We start from the raw sequence: 18,451 nt of genomic DNA on the forward strand, positions 1-18,451 counted from the left end.
TCTCTATTATTCAGGTTTTGGTATATTTTCCGTAAAGAAAAACAGTGGTGTCTCCTGACTGTTGTGACACAAATATATATCTGTTGAAAATAGTCTGGTGTAGGCCCGACAAATCCCAGTGTGGTTTTGCAGTTCCACGGGTCAAATCTCTGTACTATCCAGTTTTGGGCCTTTGGTATCTAAAAAAAAACAGTTGAGTGTGTCGCTCACTGTTCAGCCGCAAATCTATATATTTAAAAAAGTCTGGTATACCCCAGTAAACAATAACTTTGGTTTTGCCATCCCACGGTAAAAAATCTCTATTATTCAGGTTTTGGTATTTTTTAAGTAAAGAAAAACAGTAATAGTTTCTCCCTGATTGTTCAGATTGTTTAAAAGAGTTGGGTGTAGGCCAGAGAAATAGAACTGTGGTTTTCCTCTTCCACGGTTCTAATCTACTTTTTATTACCCTTTTTCCATTGATAGTGCAAGTGTAAGCTATTTTACTTCCTTTACAATGGGCAAGTCGCGTGGCAAGGGACGTGGAAGTGGACGTTCTGGTGATGGTTCGTGCAGAGGACGGGGCCGTGGCCAAGGTGAAAATGTGCCACAACCAACAGCCACATCTTCTCGCTCCTTGACCGAATTACTAGGGAAGCACAGAACAACACCTGTATTGAGAACTGATCAGTGTGAACAGGTTATTAATTGGATAGCAGATAATACTTCCAGTTACCTGGGCACCACCACCTCCGGTCTGTCTTCCACACGGTCAACTCTTAGTAGCCGTGAGTCTCGACCGCATACTCCTCCTCACCCTGATGCTCCTTCCTCCCACCATGCCGAGTGTCGTCAGACAGCAATTGATCCCACACTTGGACACTCTGAAGAGCTGTTCACTGGTCCATTTCCATATTTGTGCCCCTCGCCTGATACGCTTGAAATGGTGGAAGAGGAGATCCCATGTAGCGATGCCCAAATATTTGAACAGCCACGGCCACAGGAAGTCGACGCTGGCAATTTGTCACAAGAGGTGGACGATGACGAGACACAATTGCCAGGAAGTGAGGAGGAGCATCGTGGTGCGCAAGTGGAAGAGGAGGAGGTGGTGGATGATCTAGTAACTGACCTAACGTGGCAGGAGGACATGCAGAGTGAGGCCAGCAGCACACAGGGGGAGGGAGGCAGAGTACCCCAACAGGCAGGAAGAAGCAGTGTGGTGGCCGCACACAGAAGGCGGGCAACCGTTCCCCGTAACACCAACACCGTAACACCAACACGAGGGACGTTGCCAGTACAAGCGGTAGGTCTTCCAGAGTCTGGAATTTTTTTTAAAGACTCTGCTGATAACCCCAAAAAGGCCATATGTTCCACCTGCCATGCCAGCTTCAGCAGGGGTGACAAAACTACCAGCCTGACCACCACCAGCATGATCAGGCACATGGCAGCAAAGCACGCGACTTTGTGGGGTGAAACCCAGGGTCCACGACCAGTGTCAGCAGGTGTCACCACTGCTTCTTCCACTGTTGTGCGTGCAATAGAACCCCCTGTTGTGTGTGCAAGGCAATCCCCTGTCCATACTACATGTAAAGATGCCCCCTCGTCTCAGTCTTCACTTGTTATGGCAGTTTCTCAAGAAACAGCATCAACGTCCACGTCCACGTCCCACCGCAGCGTTCAATTGTCCATATCCCAGACCTTTGAACGAAAGCGGAAATTCGCAGCTAACGCCCCACAGGCCACAGTCCTAAATTCGCACATTTCACGACTGCTTGCGTTGGAAATGCTGCCTTTTAGGCTGGTGGAGACGGAATCCTTTCGCAATCTTATGGCGGTGGCCGTCCCTCGGTACTCGGTCCCCAGCCGACACTACTTTGCCCGGTGTGCCATCCCCGCACTACACAAGCACGTGTCCCAAAGCATCTGCCGTGCCCTCAACAACGCAGTTACTGGGAGAGTCCACCTGACAACGGACACGTGGACAAGTGCTTGTGGCCAGGGACGGTACATCTCTCTGACGGCACACTGGGCAAACATAGTGGAAGCCGGGACCCAGTCGGACCTTGGGACGGAACACGTCCTCCCCACACCGAGGATTGCGGGCCCTATGTCAGTCATAGTTGCCCCCACAGTGTATAGCTCCTGCGCATCATCCTCCTCCTCCTCCTCCTCATGTTCAGCCTCCATCTCAGTTATCACCACATCAGTTACAAGCTGGAAGCACTGCAGTACTGCCTCCGCCAAGCGGCAACAGGCTGTGCTGAAACTCATAAGCTTAGGTGATAAACCTCACACTACTTGTGAGTTGTGGACAGCTGTGAAAGAGCAGGCAGATCTGTGGCTGAGACCGCTGAACCTACATCCCGGCATGGTCGTGTGTGACAATGGCCGTAACCTGGTGGCGGCTCTGAGGCGAGGTGAGATCACACACGTACCATGCCTGGCTCATGTGCTTAACCTCGTGGTTCAGTGGTTTCTTAAATCGTACCCCGAGTTGCCAGATCTGCTTGTGAAAGTACGCCGCCTGTCAGCTCATTTTCGCAAGTCGGCTACAGCTTCCACCGCCCTTGCTGTGTTGCAGCAGCGTTTGCAGCTTCTGGCACACCGACTGGTGTGTGATGTCCCCACACATTGGAACTCTACCCTCCACATGTTGCAAAGGATTTGTGAGCAGAAGAGAGCAGTTGTGGAGTACCAGATGCAACAAGGCCGTCGATATTCAGGTCAGACTCCACACATAAGACCTCAGGAGTGGACCTGGATGTCTGACATATGTACCATCCTGACAAACTTTGAGGAGGCCACCAAGATGGTGAATGGCGATGACGCCATCATTAGTGTCAGCATCCCACTTGTCTGTCTTTTGCAACGCTCTCTGCAGAGAATTAAAGAGGAGGCATTGCAGCCAGAGTATGATGAGATGGATCAAGAAGCCGAAGTGGGCGATTACACACAGCCCAGCCTCATCTCATCCCAACGTGCATTGGGGGACAATGAGGGAGAGGAGGAGGAGGAGGAGGAGGAAGAACAGGAGCTGCTATCATGCGCTGTAGACGGTAGTACCTGTACAAGTGTCATACCGTCGGTTCAGCGTGGGTGGCCTGAGGACAGGGGGGAGGAGGAGGAGGAGGAGGAGGAAGAGGAGGAGAGCATGTTTAGTCGTCATCTTGGTGAGGACACGGAAATCTTGCCCGTAACCAGTCTGGCACGCATGGCTGACTTTATGTTACGCTGCCTTAACCATGACCCTCGCGTTGTCAAAATGTTGGGTGACAGTCATTACTGGTTGGTGACACTTTTAGACCCCCGCTGCAAGGAGAACTTTCACTCTCTTATTCCTGAGGTGGAGAGGTCTACAAAAATGGGGCAGTACCAGAAGGCCCTTGCAGCAGAACTCTTAAAAAAATTCCCATCTGAACACGCTAGCGGCAGAGGTCACAGTTCGTTGCCCAACCAAGGCGTACAGGCGAAAGAGATGCAACTCCAATCCAGCAGAGGCAGGGGAACATTGTCAACGTTCTGGGACAGATTTCTGACACCCGCCCAGCTTACAGGCCCTGAGGCGCGGGGTATTCTCACAAGGAGTGGAAAGTTTCAAATGATGGTGAGGGAGTACCTTGCCGACCGTACCAGCGTCCTCCGTGATTCCTCTGTGCCTTTTAGTTATTGGGTATCCAAGCTGGACACTGAGAATGAACTCGCTCTGTACGCCTTGGAGGTCCTGGCCTGCCCTGCCGCTAGCGTGTTATCAGAGCGTGTTTTTAGTGCAGCTGGGGGAATTATAACTGATAAGCGCACTCGCCTGTCAACTGACAATGCTGACAAGCTGACCCTTATCAAAATGAACAAGGGCTGGATTGGGCCAGACTTCTCATCATCACCAAATGACAGCAGAGTAACATAAAGTCAAATCCACTGTGTTATTTCGGGAGGTGTATTCACATGCACCGCTTCACACCCACACATGGGTATACGCTTCCTCATTTCGGCTGTTTAATCTTCTTCTCCTTATCCTCAGCCTCCACCACCACTATACCACCAGGGTGCCAGCATTGCAAGTTCCTCCGTCCTTATTTTTGTCAGCTTTTGCTTGGAAGGCATAAGCAAAGACTGTGGGAGACCCACTCCCCAATAATGGGACTTATGTTTGTAATATGCTGTACTGCATGGCTCTTGTAAGGGGCATTGCAAGTTGGTCGGTCCTAATTTTTGGAAGCTTTTGCTTGGAAGGCATAAGCAAATCCTATGGGAGACCTACTCCCCAATAATGGGACTTATGTTTGTAATATGCTGTACTGCATGGCTCTTGTAAGGGGCATTGCAAGTTGATCCGTCCTAATTTTCGGAAGCTTTTGCTTGGAAGGCATAAGCAAATCCTATGGGAGACCCACTCCCCAATAATGGGACTTATGTTTGTAATATGCTGTACTGCATGGTTCTTGTAAGGGGCATTGCAAGTTGCTCCGTCCTAATTTTTGGAAGCTTTTGCTTGGAAGGCATAAACAAATACTATGGGAGACCCACTCCCCAATAATGGGACTTATTTTTGTAATAAGCTGTACTGTATGGCTCTTGTAAGGGGCATTGCAAGTTGCTCCGTCCTAATTTTTGGAAGCTTTTGCTTGGAAGGCATAAGCAAATCCTATGGGAGACCCACTCCCCAATAATGGGACTTATGTTTGTAATATGCTGCACTGCATGGCTCTTGAAAGGGGCATTGCAAGTTGCTCCGTCCTAATTTTTGGAAGCTTTTGCTTGGAAGGCATAAGCAAATCCTATGGGAGACCCACTCCCCAATAATGGGACTTATGTTTGTAATATGCTGTACTGCATGGCTCTTGTAAGGGGCATTGCAAGTTGCTCCGTCCTAATTTTTGGAAGCTTTTGCTTGGAAGGCATAAGCAAATCCTATGGGAGACCCACTCTCCAATAATGGGACTTATGTTTGTAATATGCTGTACTGCATGGCTCTTGTAAGGGGCATTGCAAGTTGCTCCGTCCTAATTTTTGGAAGCTTTTGCTTGGAAGGCATTAGCAAATCATATGGGAGACCCACTCCCCAATAATGGGACTTATGTTTGTAATATGCTGTACTGCATGGTTCTTGTAAGGGGCATTGCAAGTTGCTCCGTCCTAATTTTTAGAAGCTTTTGCTTGGAAGGCATAAGCAAATCCTATGGGAGACTCACTCCCCAATAATGGGACTTATGTTTGTAATATGCTGTACTGCATGGCTCTTGTAAGGGGCATTGCAAGTTGCTCCGTCCTAATTTTCGGAAGCTTTTGCTTGGAAGGCATAAGCAAATCCTATGGGAGACCCACTCCCCAATAATGGGACTTATGTTTGTAATATGCTGTACTGCATGGTTCTTGTAAGGGGCATTGCAAGTTGCTCCGTCCTAATTTTTGGAAGCTTTTGCTTGGAAGGCATAAGCAAATACTATGGGAGACCCACTCCCCAATAATGGGACTTATTTTTGTAATAAGCTGTACTTCATGGCTCTTGTAAGGGGCATTGCAAGTTGCTCCGTCCTAATTTTTGGAAGCTTTTGCTTGGAAGGCATAAGCAAATCCTATGGGAGACCCACTCCCCAATAATGGGACTTATGTTTGTAATATGCTGCACTGCATGGCTCTTGAAAGGGGCATTGCAAGTTGCTCCGTCCTAATTTTTGGAAGCTTTTGCTTGGAAGGCATAAGCAAATCCTATGGGAGACCCACTCCCCAATAATGGGACTTATGTTTGTAATATGCTGTACTGCATGGCTCTTGTAAGGAGCATTGCAAGTTGCTCCGTCCTAATTTTTGGAAGCTTTTGCTTGGAAGGCATAAGCAAATCCTATGGGAGACCCACTCCCCAATAATGGGACTTATGTTTGTAATATGCTGTACTGCATGGCTCTTGTAAGGGGCATTGCAAGTTTCTCCGTCCTAATTTTTGGAAGCTTTTGCTTGGAAGGCATTAGCAAATCATATGGGAGACCCACTCCCCAATAATGGGACTTATGTTTGTAATATGCTGTACTGCATGGCTCTTGTAAGGGGCATTGCAAGTTGCTCCGTCCTAATTTTTGGAAGCTTTTGCTTGGAAGGCATAAGCAAATCCTATGGGAGACCCACTCCCCAATAATGGGACTTATTTTTGTAATAAGCTGTACTGCATGGCTCTTGTAAGGGGCATTGCAAGTTGCTCCGTCCTAATTTTTGGAAGCTTTTGCTTGGAAGGCATAAGCAAATCCTATGGGAGACCCACTCCCCAATAATGGGACTTATGTTTGTAATATGCTGTACTGCATGGTTCTTGTAACGGGCATTGCAAGTTGCTCCGTCCTAATTTTTGGCAGCTTTTGCTTGCAAGGCATAAGCAAATACTATGGGAGACCCACTCCCCAATAATGGGACTTATGTTTGTAATATGCTGTACTGCATGGCTCTTGTAAGGGGCATTGCAAGTTGCTCCGTCCTAATTTTTGGAAGCTTTTGCTTGGAAGGCATAAGCAAATCCTATGGGAGACCCACTCCCCAATAATGGGACTTATGTTTGTAATATGCTGTACTGCATGGCTCTTGTAAGGGGCATTGCAGTTCCTCATAATTTTTGGAAAGCCTTCCATTCACTGCTTAGGCCAACAGTGCACAGGAGACCCAGTTGCTATAAATGGAAAAAAAGGTTTAATTAAGGCCCTCTGACCTCCATGTCATTTCCAAGGGGCATTGGAGTGCCTCAAAATTTTTGGTAGGCATTGCACTCACTGTATGCCCTATAATTGTGTAGCCGAACCGCTCCTTTTGTTACAGAAACATATCCTACAAGACATATCTTGTTGACTGGCCTGATATTGATGTGAATGGTCCCTGTTCCTCCTGCTCTTTCTCCTTTGCCACTACCTCATCCATAATTTATCACCTGAAGCTTTGTTTTAACAGGAGTCATAGAACTTGGATAGTAGCAGGAAAACATCCAGCAATCCTCGGAGGAGGTAGGATATGCGCCAAAACGCTGACCACCTCAGGCCTAGCCGCTACTACATACATGCGCTTGCATTCCAACAAAACAAAGCAGATGCTAACTTCTATCATCCTCATCATGCTCCTCACCTTGGCACTCTCAACTCCCCTGATGGAGAAGCCAGGGCCCACCGGAGGAGTCTGGTTGTCTGGTGGGCTCGGCCAATGCTGCCCTAAAGCAGGCCAGGCTAAGAAAAGTGTGAGAAAGGTTACCGGGACAAATAGGGGTGGCTGGGGACCGAGTATAAACACCTGGCCGCCCCCTGGAGGCTGGGGAGCAAGCGGGGACATCCGGCCACCGGGCGGCTGGGGACTGAGTATGGATACCAGGCTGCCGACGCAGCCATGGCGTGGTGGCCAGATTCCGCCTCCACATGCCTAAAAGGCCCAATTTAAAGTGCAAGCAAGCAGTATGGTATTGCAGCCTGGGGGTGGGTGGGTGGCAGGCTGCATACTTGCGATTGCATTGCAAGGAATGGGAGAGGTACAATTGAACACTGCCCTGGGACAAGGACTTGAACGGGGATAGTTGCAAGTCTGCAACGACAGGTGCAGGGTGGGAGGCATCTTCGCATGTACCATGAACAGGGGTTTGGCATGCACACACTACAGCGGATTAAGCTCTCCTTCCAACTAAATGCACTGGGGAGGGCACAGGTAATGTTTTGGTATACGCGCTTAATCTTATGTATGAGGCACACCAGGACAAATAGGGGCGGCTGGGGACTGAGTATGGATACCTCGCTGCCGAAGCAGCCATGAGGTAGTGGCCAGCTTCAGCCTCCTCCAAACTAAAAGGCCCCATTTCAAGTGCAAGCTAACAGTATGGCATTGCAGTCTGGGGGTGGGTGGGTGGCAGGCTGCACACTTACACTTGCATTAAAAGAAAACAAAGCAGATGCTAACTTCTGTCATCATCATCATGCTCCTCACCTTGGCACTCTCAACTCCCCTGATGGAGAAGCCAGGGCCCACCGGAGGAGTCTGGTTCTCTGGTGAGCTCGTCCAATGCTGCCCTAAAGCAGGCTGGGCTAAGAAAAGTGTGTGGGGGGATGTTCCAAGGAGAAATAGGGGCGGCTGGGGACCGTTTATGGACACCCGGCTGCCCCCAGGTGGCTGGGAACCGTGTGTGATCTCCCGGCCACGGGGCGGCTGTGGACCGAGCATGGACACCCGGCTGCCGGGCGGCTGGGGACTGAGTATGGATTCCAGGCCGCCAACGCAGCCATGACGTGGTGGCCAGATTCCGCCTTCACATGCCTAAAAGGCCCAATTTCAAGTGCAAGCAAGCAGTATAGTATTGCAGCCTGGGGGTGGGTGGGTGGCAGGCTGCATACTTTTGCTTGCATTCCAAGGAATGGGGGAGGTACAATTGAACACTGCCCTGGGACTAGAACTTGCACGGGGATAGTTGCTAGTCTGCATCTTCTGATGCGTCAAGGATCACTTATGATGGGCACACTTTTAGACAGTGACCTGGGTGTCAGAGATGCTTCCAGGGGTCTTCCCCATGCTGTTCCCATGTCTTTTCAGCACTTTATGCATGTGTCACACAGCACATGGCCAGATAAGGTTGTAAATAGTGTTGAGCATTCCGATACTGAAATATCGGGTATCGGCCGATATTCGCGGTATCGGAATTCCGATACTTAATTCCGATACTATTGCAATATCGTATACCGGAATCGGAAGTTCCCATAATGCAATGAGACATTTTCATTTTATTCAGCCAATGAGGATCCTAAGAAGTGTGGGCACATCCTGTTAGGCATGTAGGCATCTTAACTAATGGCATGGCTGTGATTGGCTGCTGAAATGATGTCATGATGCACTATAAAAGCCACCGCCGCCATTTTGAGCTCACTCTGCTGTGAATTCAGTTAGGGATAGGACGCTGTTGTTCTGAGGGACAGTTTTAGCTACCTATTTGCTCTATACTGCTTTACCCAAGCTACTTTCTAAATCACTGTGCCTTGCAGTGCTAGTGCACAGTTCCCTGTGCTGTTCACCGCTATCTGCAAGGTCTGTGTGTGTGAGTGCAGCTCACCCTGTAGTGTGTGCTTCAGCCAAGTCTGGTTGTAGTGCACTCAGTGTGTGTCACTGCCTCATACATTGTCCTTTTTTGCCAATTCATAATTTTTCCTGATATCTCCTATTAGTGTGGTGGTTCCATCTGTATTCAGCTAAATTGGTTCCAAACACACTATATAGGAGTAGATAGAGAATTTTTTTTCCGTCTTGCAGCACTAGTGCACAGTGCTCTGCATCTGTACTGTTCACCGCTGTCTGCAAGGTCTGGTGTGTGAGTGCAGCTCACCCTGTAGTGTGTGCTTCAACCCCGTCTGGTTGTAGTGCACTCAGTGTGTGTCACTGCCTCATACATTGTCCTTTATTGCCAATTCATAATTTTTCCTGATATCTCCTATTAGTGTGGTGGTTCCATCCATATTCAGCTAAATTGATTCCAAACACACTATATAGGAGTAGATAGAGGAGCCTTTCTGCAGCATTGGGCCCTGCAGCCCCAGCCAGATTAGTATTAGCCTATTTTTTGCAGCCTCATCTATTGCATTGTAGGTTACCTTCCTACATTGTAATAGCTACAAAAAGTTTGTGATACTATCGTTATTACATCTTTAGGCACATCCAGTGTCTTTTTGTGACAAAAAAAACCTAAATAAAGTTCACCAAACACTCCACTTTACAGTTGTGTAGGCCACATTAGCTCATATTAAAGTCTAGTCCACACTTTATAAAATTAGTGTTTCTTATACCTGTTAGCAGCTGTTCAGGAATAAGCACACTAAGCCCTTAGTACTTTTCTGCCTATCTTTATCAGTCTACCAAGATGAAGAAGGCAGGGAGTAAGGCATGTGGTCGTGGTCGTGGGCGTGGGCGTGGAGTTTCTGCAGGGAGAGGACGTGAGGATTCTGTGCCTGCAGGGAGAGGACGTGGGGATTCTGTGCCTGCTGCGGGCACCAGTGACTCAGCATCCCCCAGTTTTACCAGGGAACAGTCCTTTATGCGCAGCTTTGTAGGAGCTAGCCGTACCCCACTGCTGCGCGAGGACCAAATTGAAGCCGTTGTCGGATGGATGGCAGCTAACGCATCGACTTCAATTAGTTCCAGATCCTCTCAGGTCCTGAGCACTGAAGAGCACCCATCTGTCTCTTCACCACCTGCCAAATTGCCCAGGCAGTCAGAGAGCCCTGGACAGGAGCCATCTCTACTTCTGTTCTCTGAATCTCTTGGCTTGGAAAGAGGGGGCCAGCCAAGCAGAATTCGAGAATTTGAAGAAGAGGTAGTATGCAGTGATGCGCAACCGTTTTGTCTCTCTGAATCTGAAGAGGCGGGTGGGCCAGTGCCTATGGTCAGCAGCACACCTCAGTACGCATCTGATGATGAGACTCAGGTGCCACTTTCTGGTGCGTACTGTGCTGTCGAGACTACCCAGGAGAAGCAGTTGTTTGAAGAGGGTGGTGTAGATGATGAGGTCCTTGACCCATCATGGCGTGAGGGACAGGAAGGTGGTGGGAGCAGCTCTGAGGAAGAGATTCCCCGAACGGCCCAAAAAGGAGGGAGAGGGAGGGGGCAGACTTGGTTGCCTGTAGCCTCCACTTCGGCACCCATTAGGAGCATGGCTCTTCCAAAATCCAAAGCGGGCGCTCCCAAGACTTGCAGTGCCTGGTCCTTTTTTGACACAGTTGCAGATGACATTTGCTTTGTCAAATGCAAGCTGTGTAATCAGAAGGTGAAAAGAGGGAAAAGTGTCAGCAACCTCAATACCACAAATATGTGGAAACATGTGCGGACCAAGCACGTGGTGGAGTTACACAAACACACTGAAGACCTAGGCCAACCTACAGCGCCACCTACCACCTCTTCAGCTCGTGTTGTAGCCTCTTCCTCCAGCTCACACACAGCTGGTTCGGCTTCCTCACAGGATCGCCATGGAAGAATCTCTGGCACTGTTGTACAGAGACACAGTGTAATTCCACCCACAGCACCACTTTCCCAGTCATCCTCACACTCCCAGGCCAGTCTACAGCCATCGTTAGCACAGGCATGGGAGAAAAGGCGCCCATACTCGGCAAACCACCCCCGAGCACAGGCTCTGAATGCTGGCATTGCTAAACTACTGGCCCTTGAAATGCTATCATTCAGGCTGGTGGAGACTGACACATTCCGTAACTTTATGGCATTGGCAGTCCCACAATACAACGTGCCCAGCCGCTTTTATTTCAGCAGGCAAGCCGTCCCTGCCCTGCAACATCATGTGGAGGGAAAAATTAAACATGCGCTACAAAACGCCGTCAGTAGCAAGGTCCACCTGACCACTGATGCGTGGACCAGTAAGCATGGACAGGGACGATACCTTTCCCTCACTGCCCATTGGGTAAATGTTGTGGAGCCGGGTACAGATCTTGAGAGTGGCGCTGTACGTGTTCTGCCAACTCCAAGGATTGCAGGAATCCAGTCTGTACACATTGACTCCTCCTCATACTCCAGTTCCTCTGAATCAGCGCTGCAGGAGCCGTCACGGTCTACCTCCACATCGACCCGTGAACGGTTACCTGTTATGATGACCGATATGAGCACAGCCGTGGCCAAACGTCAACAGGCCGTATTAAAATTAATTTCTTTGGGGAATCGAAGCCACACAGCGCAGGAGCTCTGGAATGCCATCAAGCAGCAGAGTGACGTGTGGTTTGTGCCAGCGAATCTCCAGCCAGGCATGGTAGTGTGTGACAATGGCCGAAATCTGGTGGCAGCTCTGGGCCTAGGCAACCTCACTCACATCCCATGTCTGGCACATGTGCTCAACTTGGTCGTGCAGAGTTTTTTGAGGGACTATCCGGATCTTGATGCACTGCTTCACAAGGTCCGCATAGAGTGCGCTCACTTGCGGCGTTCCAGCAATGCAAGATCACGCATTGCAGCTCTGCAGCGCCGATTATGTCTTCCGGAACATCGCATCATATGTGACCTACCCACCAGGTGGAATTCAACGTTACATATGTTGGAGAGGTTGTGTGAGCAGCAGGCAGCAGTAATGGAGTACCAGCTGCAGCAGGCGCAAACAAGTCGCAGTGCGCGCCGTTCACACTTCACCACCACTGAGTGGGCCTCTATGAAGGACATTTGCCACGTTTTGCGTGCCTTCGATTATTCCACGCGGATGGCGAGTGCAGATGATGCACTAGTCAGCATGACTATCCCCCTTATCTGCCTGCTTGAAAAAACACTGCAAGCACTAAGGGACGAGGTTTTGGAAGAGGTGGAGGATGAGGAGTCACAAATGCCATCTGCTTCTCTACAGTCTGCGCAACGTGGTTCCTCACAAAGGCCTAGGCAGGGGACACTTTGTGAGGAGGATGAGGAGGAGTCAATGGATGAGGAAGACATCTGTCCAGAGGAGGGAGGTACACAATGCTCTAGTAGTCAGTATCTAGAGCGAGGGTGGGGTGATGCAGAGCAGGCAGAGATCACGCCTCAAGCAGGGGACAGCGTTTCTTGGCCAGTTGGCAGTCTGCAGCACATGGTTGATTTCATGCTGCAGTGCCTCAGAAACGACCGCCGCATCGCCCACATTCTCAACACGGCTGATTATTGGGTGTCCACCCTCCTAGATCCTCGCTACCGGGACAACTTACAAAGCCTCATAACACCATTGAACCGGGAGCGTAAAATGCGGGAGTACCAAGACGCACTGGTGCATTCCATCATGTTCTCCATTCCAACCGAGAGCAGTGCTGCTAGTGCTTTACAAAGCAGCCCAGTGCGTCGAGGCAGTGGAGGAAGCTCTGCACAAAGAGGGAGCAGAAGCAGCGCCTCAGCACAAGGCAAGACCAGTATGGCCGAAATGTGGCAAAGTTTTGTGTCCCCGCCGCCACAAATGTCTACACCATCACAGACAGCTCCAGTCAGCAGGAGGCAACGTTTCCGTCAGATGGTGACAGACTACATGTCTTGCCCTCTTAGTGTACTCCCAGACGGCTCTTCTCCCTTCAAGTTTTGGGTCTGTAAGCTGGATACATGGCCAGAGCTTAGTCAGTATGCACTGGAGGTGCTAGCTTGCCCTGCTGCTAGTGTATTATCGGAACGCGTCTTTAGTGCCGCAGGTGGTGTACTAACAGACCGTCGCATGCGACTATCCTCCGATAACGTTGACCGGCTTACTTTTCTCAAAATGAACAAGGCCTGGATCTCTCATGAATTTGCCAGTCCTCTTCCAGAATAAATAATTGGTTGGCAACAGTATCCAGGTCTCCTGTTCTGTTCATGTTTCTACCACCTGAACTGTAATCCCTGAGCTCCAACACCGCCAGTTGGCGCTCGGAAGTGCCGTCTGCACAGTCAACACTTGCTGCCGTGTTATTGGGGTTCAGTAACGTCAGCTGTTCTCCTGCTGTGTGGACGGCAATTTCTCCTGATTTGTCCACATCCACTGTACTACACATTTTAAAGTTGCTCCAATTACTCCTCTGGCTCCTCTGTTTTCATTCTTATCCCTGGGCTCCAGCACCGCCAGTTGGCGCTCGGAAGTGCTGTCTGCACAGTCAACACTTGCTACCATGTTATTGGGGTTCAGTAACGTCAGCTGTTCCCCTGCTGTGCGGACGGCAATTTCTCCTGCTCTGTCCACATTCTCACTACTACAGATTTTAAAGTTGCTCCAATTACACCTCTGGCTCCTCTGTTTTCAGTATTATCCCTGAGCTCCAACACCGCCAGTTGGCGCACGGAAGTGCCGTCTGCACAGTCAACACTTGCTGCCGTGTTATTGGGGTTCAGTAACGTCAGCTGTTCTCCTGCTGTGCGGACGGCAATTTCTCCTGCTTTGTCCAAATCCACTGTACTACACATTTTAAAGTTGCTCGAATTACACCTCTGGCTCCTCTGTTTTCATTCTTATCCCTGGGCTCCAGCACCGCCAGTTGGCGCTCGGAAGTGCCGTCTGCACAGTCAACACTTGCTGCCGTGTTATTGGGGTTCAGTAACGTCAGCTGTTCTCCTGCTGTGCGGACGGCAATTTCTCCTGCTTTGTCCACATCCACTGTACTACACATTTTAAAGTTGCTCGAATTACACCTCTGGCTCCTCTGTTTTCATTCTTATCCCTGGGCTCCAGCACCGCCAGTTGGCGCTCGGAAGTGCCGTCTGCACAGTCAACACTTGCTACCATGTTATTGGGGTTCAGTAACGTCAGCTGTTCCCCTGCTGTGTTCACGGCAATTTCTCCTGCTCTGTCCATATTCACTGTGCTACTTATTTAAAACTTGCTCCAATTACACCTCTGGCTCCTCCGTTTTTAGTATTTACCCTGGGCTCCAACACCGCCAGTTGGCGCTCGGAAGTGCTGTCTGCACAGTCAACACTTGCTGCCGTGTTATTGGGGTTCAGTAACGTCAGCTGTTCCCCTGCTGTGCGGACGGCAATTTCTCCTGCTCTGTCCACATTCTCACTACTACAGATTTTAAAGTTGCTCGAATTACACCTCTGGCTCCTCTGTTTTCATTCTTATCCCTGGGCTCCAGCACCGCCAGTTGGCGCTCGGAAGTGCTGTCTGCACAGTCAACACTTGCTACCATGTTATTGGGGTTCAGTAACGTCAGCTGTTCCCCTGCTGTGCGGACGGCAATTTCTCCTGCTCTGTCCACATTCTCACTACTACAGATTTTAAAGTTGCTCCAATTACACCTCTGGCTCCTCTGTTTTCAGTATTATCCCTGAGCTCCAACACCGCCAGTTGGCGCACGGAAGTGCCGTCTGCACAGTCAACACTTGCTGCCGTGTTATTGGGGTTCAGTAACGTCAGCTGTTCTCCTGCTGTGCGGACGGCAATTTCTCCTGCTTTGTCCAAATCCACTGTACTACACATTTTAAAGTTGCTCGAATTACACCTCTGGCTCCTCTGTTTTCATTCTTATCCCTGGGCTCCAGCACCGCCAGTTGGCGCTCGGAAGTGCCGTCTGCACAGTCAACACTTGCTGCCGTGTTATTGGGGTTCAGTAACGTCAGCTGTTCTCCTGCTGTGCGGACGGCAATTTCTCCTGCTTTGTCCACATCCACTGTACTACACATTTTAAAGTTGCTCGAATTACACCTCTGGCTCCTCTGTTTTCATTCTTATCCCTGGGCTCCAGCACCGCCAGTTGGCGCTCGGAAGTGCCGTCTGCACAGTCAACACTTGCTACCATGTTATTGGGGTTCAGTAACGTCAGCTGTTCCCCTGCTGTGTTCACGGCAATTTCTCCTGCTCTGTCCATATTCACTGTGCTACTTATTTAAAACTTGCTCCAATTACACCTCTGGCTCCTCCGTTTTTAGTATTTACCCTGGGCTCCAACACCGCCAGTTGGCGCTCGGAAGTGCTGTCTGCACAGTCAACACTTGCTGCCGTGTTATTGGGGTTCAGTAACGTCAGCTGTTCCCCTGCTGTGCGGACGGCAATTTCTCCTGCTCTGTCCACATTCTCACTACTACAGATTTTAAAGTTGCTCGAATTACACCTCTGGCTCCTCTGTTTTCATTCTTATCCCTGGGCTCCAGCACCGCCAGTTGGCGCTCGGAAGTGCTGTCTGCACAGTCAACACTTGCTACCATGTTATTGGGGTTCAGTAACGTCAGCTGTTCCCCTGCTGTGCGGACGGCAATTTCTCCTGCTCTGTCCACATTCTCACTACTACAGATTTTAAAGTTGCTCCAATTACACCTCTGGCTCCTCTGTTTTCATTCTTATCCCTGGGCTCCAGCACCGCCAGTTGGCGCTCGGAAGTGCCGTCTGCACAGTCAACACTTGCTGCGGTGTTATTGGGGTTCGGTAACGTCAGCTGTTCCCCTGGTGTGTTCACGGCAATTTCTCCTGCTCTGTCCATATTCACTGTGCTACTTATTTAAAACTTGCTCCAATTACACCTCTGGCTCCTCCGTTTTTAGTATTTACCCTGGGCTCCAATACCGCTAGTTGCTGCTCAGAAGTGCCGTCTGCACAGTCAACGCTTGCTCCAGTGTTATTGGGATTCAGTAACGTCAGCTGATCCCCAGCTGTGTGTCCGGCAAATTCTCCTGCTTTGTCCACATCCACTGTAGTACGGATTTAAAACCTCCTCCAAATACACCTCTGGCTCTTCTGTTTTTAGTATTTACCCTGGGCTCCAGCACCGCCAGCTGGTTCTCGGCAGTTCCATTGGCTCTTGTACCTTCTGCTACCCATCCGGGTTCCAGTACCGTCAGCTGGTTCTCGGCAGTGTCTTTGGCACGGGTACTCCCTCCTGCCCAGCCTGGTTCCAGCACGCCAGCTGTTTCCGGGTAGTGTCAACGTCACTTTGCCTCCAATGCGTTGTCCTGTCGTGTTGCGGTCGGGTTAGCCGACTCTATGGTGCCTGCAGTTTAGGTGACTCCTATGTGGGCTGCGGGATCTGGCAATGAAGGCTGGTTCCATAGTGCCAATAGGACAAGCACCCTCTGTAGGACTGTGGGTTTTGGTAACTGCGGCCGGCTCGCGGCCTTGAACTTTTTTTTTACATGGGTACCTTCTGCTACCCATCCGGGTTCCAGTACCGTCAGCTGGTTCTCGGCAGTGCCTTTGGATTAGGTGCCTCCTTCTCGGTATCCAAGTTCCACCAACGTCTGCTGGTCCTTGGTAGTGCTTTCTGGCACAGGTACCTCCTGCTTAGTAACCGAGTTCCAGTAACATCAGCTGGTCCTCGGTAGTTCCATTGGCTCTTGTACCTTCTGCTACCCATCCGGGTTCCAGTACCGTCAGCTGGTCCTCGGTAGTTCCATTTGCTCTTGTATCTTCTGCTACCCATCCGGGTTCCAGTACCGTCAGCTGGTTCTCGGCAGTGTCTTTGGCACGGGTACTCCCTCCTGCCCAGCCTGGTTCCAGCACGCCAGCTGTTTCCGGGTAGTGTCAACGTCACTTTGCCTCCAATGCGTTGTCCTGTCGTGTTGCGGTCGGGTTAGCCGACTCTATGGTGCCTGCAGTTTAGGTGACTCCTATGTGGGCTGCGGGATCTGGCAATGAAGGCTGGTTCCATAGTGCCAATAGGACAAGCACCCTCTGTAGGACTGTGGGTTTTGGTAACTGCGGCCGGCTCGCGGCCTTGAACTTTTTTTTTACATGGGTACCTTCTGCTACCCATCCGGGTTCCAGTACCGTCAGCTGGTTCTCGGCAGTGCCTTTGGATTAGGTGCCTCCTTCTCGGTATCCAAGTTCCACCAACGTCTGCTGGTCCTTGGTAGTGCTTTCTGGCACAGGTACCTCCTGCTTAGTAACCGAGTTCCAGTAACATCAGCTGGTCCTCGGTAGTTCCATTGGCTCTTGTACCTTCTGCTACCCATCCGGGTTCCAGTACCGTCAGCTGGTCCTCGGTAGTTCCATTTGCTCTTGTATCTTCTGCTACCCATCCGGGTTCCAGTACCGTCAGCTGGTTCTCGGCAGTGTCTTTGGCACGGGTACTCCCTCCTGCCCAGCCTGGTTCCAGCACGCCAGCTGTTTCCGGGTAGTGTCAACGTCACTTTGCCTCCAATGCGTTGTCCTGTCGTGTTGCGGTCGGGTTAGCCGACTCTATGGTGCCTGCAGTTTAGGTGACTCCTATGTGGGCTGCGGGATCTGGCAATGAAGGCTGGTTCCATAGTGCCAATAGGACAAGCACCCTCTGTAGGACTGTGGGTTTTGGTAACTGCGGCCGGCTCGCGGCCTTGAACTTTTTTTTTACATGGGTACCTTCTGCTACCCATCCGGGTTCCAGTACCGTCAGCTGGTTCTCGGCAGTGCCTTTGGATTAGGTGCCTCCTTCTCGGTATCCAAGTTCCACCAACGTCTGCTGGTCCTTGGTAGTGCTTTCTGGCACAGGTACCTCCTGCTTAGTAACCGAGTTCCAGTAACATCAGCTGGTCCTCGGTAGTTCCATTGGCTCTTGTACCTTCTGCTACCCATCCGGGTTCCAGTACCGTCAGCTGGTCCTCGGTAGTTCCATTTGCTCTTGTACCTTCTGCTACCCATCCGGGTTCCAGTACCGTCAGCTGGTCCTCGGTAGTTCCATTTGCTCTTGTATCTTCTGCTACCCATCCGGGTTCCAGTACCGTCAGCTGGTTCTCGGCAGTGCCTTTGGATTAGGTGCCTCCTTCTCGGTATCCAAGTTCCACCAACGTCTGCTGGTCCTTGGTAGTGCTTTCTGGCACAGGTACCTCCTGCTTAGTAACCGAGTTCCAGTAACATCAGCTGGTCCTCGGTAGTTCCATTGGCTCTTGTACCTTCTGCTACCCATCCGGGTTCCAGTACCGTCAGCTGGTCCTCGGTAGTTCCATTTGCTCTTGTACCTTCTGCTACCCATCCGGGTTCCAGTACCGTCAGCTGGTCCTCGGTAGTTCCATTTGCTCTTGTATCTTCTGCTACCCATCCGGGTTCCAGTACCGTCAGCTGGTTCTCGGCAGTGCCTTTGGATTAGGTGCCTCC

Source organism: Phyllobates terribilis, unplaced genomic scaffold, assembly GCF_046119375.1.
Source record: "Phyllobates terribilis strain yellow unplaced genomic scaffold, ASM4611937v1 Scaffold_4__5_contigs__length_816908805, whole genome shotgun sequence".
NCBI lineage: Eukaryota > Metazoa > Chordata > Amphibia > Anura > Dendrobatidae > Phyllobates > Phyllobates terribilis.